The sequence below is a fragment of the Chiloscyllium plagiosum genome, unplaced genomic scaffold, assembly GCF_037043375.1.
Source record: "Chiloscyllium plagiosum isolate Xiang-an unplaced genomic scaffold, Cpla_swu_hap1 HiC_scaffold_7, whole genome shotgun sequence".
Classification (NCBI taxonomy): Eukaryota; Metazoa; Chordata; class Chondrichthyes; order Orectolobiformes; family Hemiscylliidae; genus Chiloscyllium; species Chiloscyllium plagiosum.
Window position 1 is genome coordinate 41240277 of NW_028270145.1, and position 13556 is coordinate 41253832.

General features: G+C 40.3%; 1 protein-coding gene and 1 pseudogene across 3 annotated transcripts in view; one reads left to right on the forward strand and one right to left on the reverse strand.

Annotated features, from left to right (window-relative positions):
- calcrlb (calcitonin receptor-like b) overlaps nt 1–13556 on the forward strand; it is an 85146-nt gene that overhangs the window by 25749 nt on the left and 45841 nt on the right. The gene's annotated exons all lie outside the window — the stretch shown is intronic.
- Nucleotides 9903–10236, reverse strand: LOC122551477 (large ribosomal subunit protein eL34 pseudogene; annotated as a pseudogene).

Below are 13556 nucleotides of genomic sequence, written 5' to 3' on the forward strand. Positions count from 1 at the left end.
AAATTCTCTCATCACTGAGTGATGTAAGCTTAGAAATTGATCTTAGAGACAAGTTCAGAGGTGGCCTAAACAAAAATAAAATTTAAGTAAAGACAATGAACTAATATATGAGGATGGCTGTAATATAGTCACAGCCATGGAAATAGTGGAAAATGATAATAGTAAATTGTGAAAGAGTTCCTTCCTAAACGAGCAGGGGAAGTACACTCAATATCAACGACGCCTCCTAGCAGAGCGCTTTAGGGAACATCTCCAGGACACCCGCACCAATCAACCACACCGCCCTGTGGCCCAACATTTCAACTCCCTCTCCCACTCTGCCGAGGACATGGAGGTCCTGGGCCTCCTTCACCGCTGCTCCCTCACCACCCGACGCCTGGAGGAAGAACACCTCATCTTGCGCCTTGGAACACTTCAACCCCAGGGCATCAATGTGGACTTCACCAGTTTCCTCATTTCCCCTTCCCCCACCTCACCCTAGTTCCAAACTTCCAGCTCAGCACTGTCCCCATGACTTGTTCTGCCTGCATATCTTCTTTTCCACCTATCCACTCCACCCTCCTCCCGCCCCCGACCTATCACCTTCATCCCCTCCCCCACTCAGTTATTGTACTCTATGCTACTTTCTCCCCACCCCCACCCTCCTCTAGCTTATCTCTCCACCCTTCAGGCTCTCTGCCTTTATTCTTGATGAAGGGCTTTTGCCTGAAATGTCAATTTTACTGCTCCTCGGATGCTGCCTGAACGGCTGTGCTCTTCCAGCACCACTAATCCAGAATCAATGAGAAGCAGACGGCAATCGCCAAATTCGCAGTCTCAGAGTCAGATATTTAGATTCTACCATTGCTTCCGTCACCACCAACCATTTAAATGCCTTTAATTCCAGTGGAGAAGCTCTGCCTATGGGAAGGTCGATTATAGACAAACAGTATGCAGCAGTAGAGGAAACAGTAAAGCTCCAGATTACAGCCATGCATCAGTCAATGTCATGGTAGTTGTAAATCTAGTTCAGCAGCTTGGAAATCTTCCAGTAAACAACTGATAAATTTAGATGGTATCAAGCAGGAAGCTACACTCAGTCAAAAGGGAGAAAGGCAGCATATGGAGGTTGGGAGTAATAGGACTGAAAATATTTTTCAGGGTATCCACAATAAAGAAGAAAGTTGGAGATTCACAACTTGCTTTTAACCTTGTTACAACTGCATCTGTGTCTGCTAGAAATAATTGCTTGGCAGTACAGAACTTAAACATAACTAAAAAAGAGACAGGATGTCAAAACTTTTAAATTTGCAATCATCAGGACCCAAGTTTAAATGGCATGAGATGAGACTGCTGATTGGTTGGGTTATTGTTGGCATGGCGTTGCAATAAGAACAGTTAACTGACAACCTTAGTTCTCAATGCAGGCAGCTAGATTCTGATTGGTCAGTGTGTCATCATGGGAATGAAGCACACATTGGCAGTCTTCATCATCCTTTTCCCAAAGATAAAGTTGCAAGGCATACATGATTTTCTTTTGCCTACATAAACCAAGGTCTTGAGTATGCATGTATGTAGCTTCTATCAAGCAACAAATGCATTAAACTCCCAAAGTCCATCTGATAATCTTAAACAATGTAAGATGTAACACAGTCTGGATTGTTTTATAAATGTTGTTCAATTACAGAATCACAGTTTATGGTGTTTTGAAGTGTCTCGCATGGGCTGGTTGGGTATGATTGGTATGCTGAAGAAGGGCTTATGCCCGAAACGACGATTCTCCTGTTCCCTGGATGCTGCCTGACCTGCTGCGCTGTTCCAGCAACACATTTTCAGCTATGGTTGGTATGCTGAAATATATGGTGGCTAATATTGTTTGATATAGTCCACCAGTCATTGGGATATGGAGCCTGTATACCCGGCACTGCAATGAAACTGAAGCTCACTAATCATCCTATTTGCTTCTGTGATCTGCAAAATGTTTTTCTTTCTGGCTTGACAGCAATATCCTGTTAGTTGGGAAAAACACTTGTGTACTGAAAAGGAGCAACATGAGACAGCTAGCTTTACCTATTATTCAACCTTTGAGACATCCTCCCTTTGCAGGCTAATCTGAAGCAGACTGGGATCAAATCAGGCCCAAACATGATTGAAAATGGTCCTTTCATAAATTTAATCCAGGTAGCCATTATCATGCAGGAATAGCTTTCATGTTCCCTATCTCAAGCTTACAAGGTGAGCAGATGTTTTGGGCCCAGCTTAGAAGAACAGGGACAACTGGGAATGTGAACAGTAGAGAATCCATGCATTGTGCTATTCAAAAAGCAGATGGATCCGTTCAGCCTTGCAGGTAAAGGGTAAACAAAATGATTGAGTATTATACTACCGTCACTGCCTACCAGTGAAGACTTGTTGTCTAATTTAGCCAATGGAAATGAAGTCAGTAAGATACATATGTCGAATGTATATTTATAATAAGAATTTATAATTAGAATTATAACACAAGCAAATAACTTCTTACTTTTCATACACAGAAAGGGTTATATGAAATGTTGCTATTTGGGGTGTTTACTGCATCCACCAGTGTTCCAGAGCATCACAGGTCAGGTAGGAAGTAGGATAGGGGAATTTTGCTGTTTCTGAGGTGATTCTACTTCACAATAAAACAGAGCACGAGCATGTAGTAAGGTTGGAAAATTCAGATATCAACTTCAACTGTAAGGAGTGAAAGCTAAAAAAGGTGTTGCTTCATGGTGTTCAATTTAACATACCAAATTCACCAAATAGACAATGGAAGTATCCACCTAATTTAGGAGAAGATTGAGGGGATTTTGAAAGTAAAGAGATCAGAGAACAAAGGAGAACTTCGAACATTCATTAGGATTGTTATGTATTATTCTAAGTTCATCCCCAACTTGGTAATACATTTGTTCCACTGGATCAGTGAAATAGATTGGAGATATAGAGTCAGAGAGATGTACAGCACGGAAACAGACTCTTCGGTCCAACCCGTCCGTGCCGACCAGATATTCAAACCTAATCTAGTCCCACCTGCCAGCACCTGGTCCATATCCCTCTAAACCCTTCCTATTCGTATACCCATCCAAATTCCTCTTAATTGTTGCAATTGTACCAGCCTCCACCACATCCTCTGGCAGCTCATTCCATACACGTACCACCCTCTGTATGAAAAAGTTGCCCCGTAGGTCTCTTTTATATCTTTCCCCTCTCATCCTAAACCTATGCCCTCTAGTTCTGCACTCCCCCACCCAGGGAAAATGCCTTGTCTATTTATCCTATCCATGTCCCTCATGATTTTATAAATCTCGACAAGGTCACCCCTCAGCCTCTGACGCTCCAGGGAAAATAGCCCTAGCCTATTCACCCTCTCCCTACAGCTCAAATCCTCCAACACTGGCAACATCCTTGTAAATCTTTTCTGGAACCTTTCAAGTTTCACAACATCCTTCTGATAGGAAGGAGACCAGAATTGCATGCAATATTCCAAAAGTGGCCTAACCAATGTCCTGTACAGGCACAACATGACCTCTGGACTCGTGTACTCAATACTCTGACCAGTAAAGGAAAGCATACCAAATGTTGCCTTCACTATCCTACCTACCTGCGACTCCACTTTTAAGGAGCTATGAACCTACACTCCAAGGTCTCTTTGTTCAGTAACACTCCCTAGGACCTTACCATTAAGTGTATAAGTCCTGCTAAGATTTGCTTTTCTAAAATGCAGCACCTCGCATTTATCTAAATTAAACTCCATCTGCCACTTCTCAGCTCATTGGCCCATCTGATCAAGATCCTGTTGTAATCCGAGGTAACATTCTTCACTGTCCACTACACCTCCAATTTTGGTGTCATCTGCAAACTTACTAACTATACCTTTTATGCTCGCATCCAAATCAATTATATAAATGATGAAAAGTAGTGGATCCAGCACCGATCCTTATGACACTCCACTGGTCACAGGCCTCCAATCTGAAAAATCACCCTCCACCACCACTCTCTGTCTTCTACCTTTGAGCTGTCTTGTGGACTGTCAGTAAACAGTTGAAGAAGGAAAAAAGTAATGGACAATGATGGTTTTGACCCACAATGACCCCAAAGAAAACTTGGTCTTATTAAACAATGTCTCACCACAGGGCTTAAGTGTAATTTTATCTCACACAAAGGAAGATGGTGTGCAGTAACCTGGGGCAATTCCTTTGCATATTTCAACAAATTCAGAACTAAAATTGTTCACAGGCTAAGAAAGAGGTTTTAACAATCATACATGATTAAGTAAGTCCCTAAATACTTGTACAATATGTAGTTTACTTTATTAACCCTTATGATCGTATTCGTTTCAAGGAAGGAAGTTTTATCCTGGCAGCACAGCTTTGGAGATGGACATTGATTTTGATGGTCCATCTATATGATATCAAATCTTGTAAGTACGCACATCATGCAGACACAAATACTCTTTAGAATTTTCCTGTGAAAATTGATTAATTTCCAGCCACTGAATTAACTGTGAATTAGTTTACATAGACAAGTGACATGCCGGTGTCAAGAAGTGGCACTGGAAAAGCACAGCCGATTAGGCAGCATCCGAGGAGCAAGAGAGTCGACGTTTTGAGCATAAGCTCTTCATCAGGAATACCAGTGACTGCCAAATAAATTTGTGAAGAAACTCACCAGGAAAGTGATCATTCTGTCATGAATGGCTGGCCTGAAGAATACGATGATGAAAAATTGCAGACATATGGCATATGTAGGTCAAGGCTGTCTCCAAAGTGGTTTAGAAGCCAGTTTTTCACTGAGTTTTAAAGAAAAAAAACTATTCACGGGCTTAATGAGTTGAGGGTAGTTTGAATGAAAGCAGTAACAAGAAGGTACTACTAACATCCAAATGTAAATAGAAATATCAAAGAATTTGTGAAAGTTTGAAAAGTGTCAGAATGAAAAATTATCAAACTAATATTCTTCTCACACCATTGTCAAATATAAGAAAACTATGGAAGTGGGTAAATGTTCAAAGTGGAAGGGAAAGAGCACTTTGTTTTAGTTGATAACTATAGCCTTGTAAATATTGAGTCTGTGTCCAATACCACAAGTGCCAAATCCATCGAGGCTTTGAGAGGCTGGTTTGCAATTAATGGAATAGGAGAGAGGTTTTGGTGACTGATAATAGTCCACAGTTTTATTTTGTTATTCATTCATGATGTAGACATTGCAGGCTAAACCAGCATATGTTCTGTAAATGTATAGAAGATGAGACATCTGAAGAGTTTAAAGTATTTCTGAGTAAGAATGTAATCAGGTGTACTCTAATATCAGCATACAATGCAGCATTAAACAATGCTCCTGAAAGAAGCATATGGATTACAACAAGGCCTTTGAAAAGTAATTCCTAGGTGACAAATCATGTTTCTTTTTTTCTTCTACATAAGTTAGTTAATGTTTAGCTTTCTTACAGAATGATCCCACAGTCTACAATAGTTTGTTCATCTTATTAGTGTTTAATAAACACACTGCTAGGACAAGATTTAGTGTGGTTCAGCCTGGTGTTAATAGCAAAATGAGAGAAAAGCAAGACATGATACACATGGCATGAAACTTATAGACTCCAGAGTAAGTCAAAAGATGATTGTGAAAAGCTCTGAGATGATAAGGAAAAGTATATGATTGGAGCTGTTGTAAAGATGAAAGATGCATTCACATCACTTTAAGATTGGAGAGAGGCGCCATTAGTGTCACATAGATTACATATTTGAGAGAGAAAATCTGACACAGGTAGACCATGAGAAATCTCCTACAGTCTTAAGTGGAAGTAAAATAGTAAAGTCTTGAACAAGCTGAAGATTTGATGCATCACAAAATCATTTTGTTCAGCAAAGTGGATTGGGGTATTAAATCGAATCAATGAATGTGTCAAATCCAACCATTAAGTCGAGTTAGCAGTCGGTGTCAAAGTTCAGAGGTGACACAGTCACAGAACATAGTCAAGTTAATGAAAATGTAAGGAGACAACTAAAAGAAAAGTGAAAAAAAGCCACAGGGGCTGATTAAAGTGTAGAAGGGAATAAAAAAAATGTTCTTTTTATTGTTTCTTGTCAAATGATGATATTTTTGATAAATATATGCTGGAGTAAGAAAAAAACTTTACATGTAAATTACTCTGGTAAAATGGATCATTCCTGTTTTGGTTATGATAAAAACAAGTATGTGCCCCAAATTATTATGCTTTCAGGGAATGCTACTGTTGGTTTACTCATATTGTGTGAACTTATGTGCGTCTAAAATTTTATAATTTAATATGTATATTGTTCCTTTAAATAGGGATGGATTGTCATTTTAGTTGAGTTGTGCAGTGGAATAAAAACTGAACAAGCAATCCAGCTTCTTAGGCTAATGCTACGGGGATGTGGGTGCAAATCCATCATGATGAAATTTAAATTCATTGAAGGAAAACTAGTACAGTGAGTTGGCCCAGTGGTGACAGTGTTGACTGTGGTAAAGACCATCTTGTTGACTAATTTCTTTTGGGAAGGCAATATGTTGTCCAATCTAAACATGACTTCAGACTTCCAGCAATGTGGTTGACTCTTAACTACTTCCAGGCAATATAAATGCGAGCTTAGCCAATGACACCCATATCACATGAATGCATTTTGCAAGAATCTGTTTTACTGCTGTCCTGTGAAATGACATGCTTCCCTGCTGTCTCCTTGCCCCCTGTCCTGGCATGCTTCAACATTACTAAGATGTCTGGGGTGTCAGTGGCCTTTGGGGCAATTGGTACCTTAAAGTGATGAATGTTGCCTCATTAAAAGCTTTGCTGTGGAGTCACTGGAGTGAACCAATGGTGGGAGATGCCTACACCTTGATATCTCCTTAACAGGCCACAGCTATTTTCCCCATTCCTGGTTGCCACCTGCTTCAGATCCTTTCTTTGCAGCAGGGTCAAGTTTGCCTCTGGCATTTATATTGGGCCTTTAGAGTGATGGGGACCGCCCGCCCCCTGTAACATCCACCGCATTGTTTCACTTCATTGGGCTTATCAGAAAGTTGTTGACTTGAAACGTTTGGGCTGAATGTTACTTTGGCAACAGGCGGGGGAAAGTGGCACTAGAGTGGTGCGAGTGGCATGCCTCTCTTCTCCCTGCCACAGTCCCACTGGCAGGAGAGGTGGCAGATGACCCATCTGCCTGCAGCCAAATTGAGCCTCTCATGTTGCCAAATAAAGGCTTTGTTCCACTCCAGCCAATGCTTTGCCAGCTACTGGGGCTTGATATCATTTGGGAAATCAGCCAAGCAAACCCTCATCCCCCCATCCTAGTGGGCAAGTGAGGCAGGAGTCGTTTTCCTTTAGCACTCTTTGGCTGACAGTGGAGCCGCAACAGCAGCTACAGCCGCCGCTGATGCATTGGCACCATGTTAGCCCTAGCTGTGTCCCACCTGACTGAACCTGGTACTTCGAGTCCCCACATAGTAACCTCTCAGTGCTTGCAGCTGCCAGTGCGCTCTTATCCTCCAGGTACAGCCAGCCCCAGCAACGGTCAGTCAGTGCTAACCATGGCACAGCTGGAACTGATGGGCAACTGTTTTTTTCAGTCGGGCCAGTGGGTTTTAGGGATTGGGCCAATAGCTCGCAGTGACACTAAATATGTCAGCAAAGTACTGCCCTGGATTGTGTCAGGTGACAGTGCAAATTCTGCTGCTGTGTAAATTTCAGCCTGTTCATTCAGTTTCTCTCCTTACATTATAATGTTGGATCCAATGGAGTACTTTTAAATTTGCTGTTCATACTAGGATTTCCAGTGTCTGCAGTATTTTTGCATGTTTGTTTTTGCTGTCTTTTTTTTATTTTGCATGTAACATTCGATTCCCAAAGAAGAAAAAAAGAAAAAAGAAAAAGACTTTTGTCTAAAATTTAACTACAACCTCAAGAAAGATGCAAACAAGTGATTTCCAAAAAGTAAAGAAAATAGTGTCGTGCAGGTAGCAGAAACACTCTTAAACAATCCGTGTGAACCACAGTCTGTTTGACATTTGGTGGATTCAACAGCTGTGGAACTGATGTGTTCCTGAATGCATCATTTGAGTTAAGATAAGCAAGTTCTGAATGGGATATGGAGCAGATAAAAGCAGCACATCTGTCAAACATGTTGTGTTTGCACTATTTAATCATTGTGTTAAGTTGACCTATGAGGTGATGTATGCTAGCTAGACATCCTGGCAAATACGAAAAATCATGTGACCTCTGTAGAAAGCAAGACTTACCTTTAATGTCTTCCATGTTAAAAAAAAAGCCCACAATGCTTCACAAGTAGACACAGGCGAGTAAATGTGAAAACAGGGAAAAGAAGAGGCAGAAAGCATCAGTGAAAGCTAATTTTTGAGCAGGTTTTTAAAAGTAGAAGATGGAGATGTTTTGGAATGACACCTTAGAGAGTAGGAGCAGATAAAGGCAACTGGATAAGGTTGGAGAGATAAGGTGTGGGGTAGTCTGAGGGTTTTCTTGTTATAGGAGCAGACTCTGTTTTAGCGTATATAATTTGAGGGTGAATGCTGTCAATGCCAAGAAACACATTTTTAATGGCACTTTTATACTTCTGTCATGCAAGGATTCCATGTAGACCAAGACAAAATGTATTTTAAATTGTTATGGAGACCAGAGCGGGTGGATGATATTATCATGGATATTTCTTTGAAACGGCTTATTTTAAATAATATAGGAGAAAGTGAGGACTGCAGATGCTGGAGATCAGAGCTGAAAATGTGTTGCTGGAAAAGCGCAGCAGGTCAGGCAGCATCCAAGGAGCAGAAGAATCGACGTTTCGGTCATGAGCCTGAAGAAGCTCATGCTTCCTGAAGAAGGGCTCATGCCCGAAACGTCGATTCTCCTGCCCCTTGGATGCTGCCTGACCTGCTACGCTTTTCCAGCAACACATTTTCAGCTATTTTAAATAAAGGTTTTTCACTCAGGTTGTCACCTGAGAAATAGGCCACAGGAAACTCATGACTTTCCTACAAAATAATACAGGATAACTTTTCCAAAGTCCTTTTTATATTTGCATCAATCCTCTGGATCAAATTCACAAGACGTTAGACCTCAAATGTGTAGATTGACCAAACCAAATGTTTACGTGTATGTGTGTGGCTGACATTCTGCAAAGAAAATTTTGTGAAAATCTGTCACAAAGTAACTTTACCAGTGTCTAAAACAAATAATTAGGAAAATATTAATATAAAGGTAAGTTGGAACAATTCGTTTTTCTCGCGAGCTGAATTTAACCTTACAATCTGTGCTGAATGGAGCAGATTTTACATGTGTACTACACCCCCCTGCTCAATGATTGGCCAGTCTTAAGCATTTAATTCACACCCATTACTTTTAACACAGAGAAAAGCTAGAGCTATTGGAACAAAAAAAAGATATGTATTGGAATGAGGAGTTCGGCATGTTAATAGGCAGCTTTTAAATCTGTTATCCAGTACAGTGAGATAGCCGAGATTAAAGGAGATACAAGGATGTATAAGTCATTACACTCCTCCTGTCATTTAAGATCCTTGTATTGGGATAGTGCTGTTCACTGTTAAAGCAGGAGTTAGTTTGTGAAGACCATATATCGGCAAAGGAGGTTGTAATTTTCTGGCAGCTGTACTCCTGGATAGCGGAAGAGTTGGACGTTGAGATTTTCAACATTTCCTGCGGATGTCAGAAACAAAAGAGAGGATAAACACTTGTTTAAGGTCAGTTTCAACAGTGGCTGCTGAGTGTGGCAAGGAGGAAGCAGGTCTCTTTTAAGAGGAAAACAAGCTCAGGCTGAAATAGGTAATCAGATTTCAGAAACAAAGATTATCCAAGGAAAGTTAACACTTTATTTTCCAATTAGTTTGTTACTTTCAATTGTTACCTAGATGGTTCACTTGGATTTCTGGCTTTGTGCTTGGGCCTTCAGGACCTCCATGGCTATCTTCTGTTCCTCAATAAGGAATGTATGCTCATTTCTGTCACTTTTGGTGCTCATGGAACTACTATAAGCTCAACTGACATGCACCTTGGTCTTTGATAATACCATTAGGACTTTGGGTCAAGCAGTCCAAATATCATGGAGTTGTCCAGGACAGATGCCACATGCAGACTTTGGTGCTTTGGTACAGGAACACGATGTGGTTCCCAGGAGCACAAGACAATCTTTTCTTGTTGTAGGCAACATTGTAGGACAACCTCTGGCGATGTCTCAGACATTGAACCATCACTGTTTCTTAGTCCACTGAAGGCATTGGTGTCCATCACCAGGTCTGGCTGGATCCCTTTAGACACCACTGGGTCATGCTGTTATTTGCTAAAACTGCTCATCATTACAGGATTACCCTGGAATGCAAAACAGATGGAGTTTAATTTAGATGTTGCATTTTGGAAAGGCAAACAGGGCAGGAATATACAGTTAATGGTAAGGATCTGGGGACTGTTTTTGAACAAGGATGTTGCTGGGACTGGAGGGTGTGAGCTATAGGAAGAAGTTTAATAGGCTGGGGCTATTTTCCCTGGAGCATCGGAGGTTGGGGTAACCATGTAGAAGTTTATAAAATCATGAAGAGCAAGGATAGGGTGTATAGTCTAGGTCTTTTTCGCTAGGAAAGGGCAGTCCAAAGCTAAGGTGAATAGTCTAGGTCTTTTTCGCTAGAAAAGGGAAGTCCAAAAAGATTTACAAAGGATCTAAGGGGCAACATGTTCATGCAGAGGATGGTGAGTGTATGGATTGAACTGCCAGAGGAAGTGGTGAAGGCTGGTACAATTGCAACATTTAAAAGGCATCTGGATGGGTATATGAATAAGAATAGTTTAGAGGGATATGGGCCAAATGCTGGCAAATGGAACTACATCAGTTTAGGCTATCTGGTCAGCGTGGATAAATTGGACCGAAGGGTCTGTTTCCCTGCTGTATGATTCTCTGACTTTATAATTCCCCAGTTCCTTCTTACACCTCTCTCCCCAGCTCTCCTGCTTCCTTTGTCTTCACCTTGAATAGCAAGTATAAGGAGCTCATGAATTTCTTTGCCACTAAGATTGATAAATTCCAAACAGCAAGTATATAAAAAAGGAATAAAGTACTGAAAGTAAGCATCTGTTCCTTAGAAGATGAGACTGAGGAATTAAAAATGGGGAACAAGGGGAGAGACAGAACTTGAACTAATACTTTATGTTCAACTGCACAGTAGAAAGCACAAAAATATTTGAAGAATGGTGGAACATCAAACAGCAAAAGGGAAGGGAGGAAATTAAAATAATCTTGATAACTAAAGGGAAGGTATAAGGAAGATTATTAGTATTAAACACTGATAAGTCCAATGAATCAAATAACGTTATCATAAGGACTTTAAAAAAATTGGATGTCCAGGTTTTGGATATATTTGTGGTAACCTTTTAAAGCATTCTAGATTCTGGAGAAAGGTTCCAGTGGATTGGAAAACCCCAAATGTAACAGCTCTATTCAAGAATGAAGGAAGATAGGAAGCAAGCAGCTAGGCCTAACATCCATCATTGGGAAAATATTAGAAATCATCATTAAGGAAATAATAGCAGAACATTTCAAAAATCGTAATACAATCAGGCAGAGTCAACATGGCCTGCTGAAAGTAAAGTCGTATTTGGCAAATATATAGAGCCGTTTGAGAATGGAACAAGCAAGGTGGATAAAGGAGAGTGAGTAAAGATGATTTGTTTGGATTTCAAACTGGAATTCCAATGCCACTTTAAAACTTGCTGCAGAAGATAAGAGCTCATGGTGTTGAGGGTGGTACGATAGTGTGGATAGAGGGTTGGCTAACCGATAGGAAACAGAGTCAGGATAAATGAATCATTTTCACTTTAACAAAATATAACTAGTTAGTGGAATGCACACAGAGATCAGTGTGGGTCTTCAATTATTAATGATCAATATTAATAACTTGGCGGAAGGAACCAGCTGTATTGTGGCTAAATTTGCTGATGTTGCAAAATGCGTATTAAAGCAAATTATGGGGAGTTTGAAAAAATATGCTAAATGATATAGATATGTGAAGAGAGCAGTATTAATTTTCATGTATACACTGATGACATTCAACTCTATCTCACCATCACCTCTCTTGACTCATCCACTATTGCTAAATGATCAGATTGTTTATTCAAGGAGTAGTACTGAATGAGCAGAAATTTCTCCAATTAAATCTTTGGAAAAATGATACTTTTACATTAAGCCTGGACTCCAAACTCTGTTTTGTAGTTACCGACTTCATCCCTCTCTGTAGCGCCAGTCTGAGAGTAAGCCAGTTTGATTGCATTCTTGTTGATACATTCGATTCAAACACATTCATGTCATCACAAAATTTGCCTATCTCCCCCTCCATAACAATGTCTGACTTTACCCTGTCTCAGATCATCTGCTGCTGAATACCCCACTCATGTCTCTCAGCTCAGTTATTCAATGCATTAGTGACTGATTTCACGTATTCTACAGTCCATAGACTTGGGGGCATCCAAAACTCTGCTGCCCTGAAAGAAATTGAACAGGGTTAAGCAAGCATTTTCACAGTGTTTCCATGCACTAGTTGTTTAAGTGGTATTCTCCATTAACAGGATGGTGCCATCTGTCTAAAATGATCTTCTGCCAACATATGTTTGAGCAAAATCATGAATGAATATCATTGCCGATGTGATGCCAGGAATATTGACCTTATTTTCCAACAACTGGCTGATTGAACCAAATAAAAGTTCCTTGTCTGTTTCTTATACACAGAGCATAGACAATAATCAGCCAGCTTGCAAAACCCAATAATTACAGTAACAAGAAATTGAAGATAATCAGTTGAGTTCATAAAGTGGCGTATTTACATTTGCCAGAAGCAAAATACATTCATATGCAGGGATCTGTTCTTTACAAATGAAAGCAATCTGGTCAAATCTTGCACCTTTTTTGAATTATCCAGAAGCTTTGGGAGCCTGTGATTCTTAGTTACTGTCTCAGTGGCAACTTCTCAGCCAATCAGAGTTGATTTGCAGATCAATTCTCACTCTTTTCTTCTGCAGTATGAACTGTTTTAACTTTGGCATTCATGGGTTTGTCCTGATGAGTGAAAGATGAAACACTTTGGAACATATCTCTCTTCCAGCAATGACCTTAGGTGAGTAATCATATTGAGGGAGGAGATGGCCTGGTGATTTTATTGCTCGACTATTAATCCAGAAACTCAGCTAATGTTCTGAGGACCTGGATTTGAATCCCACCAAGACGAATAGTGGAATTTGAATTCAATAAAAATCCAAAGGGTTTTTACAAATACATTAAGGACAAATGGGTAAATAGGGAGAGAATGGGACCCCTCAAAGATCAGCAAGGCGGCCTTTGTGTGGAGCCGCAGAAATTGGGGGAGATACTAAACGAGTATTTTGCATCAGTATTTACTGTGGAAAAGGACAGGGAAAATATAGACTGTAGGGAAATAGATGGTGACATCTTGAAAAATGTCCATATTACAAAGGTGGAAGTGCTGGATGTCTTGAAATGCATAAATCCCCAGGACTTAATCAGGTGTAC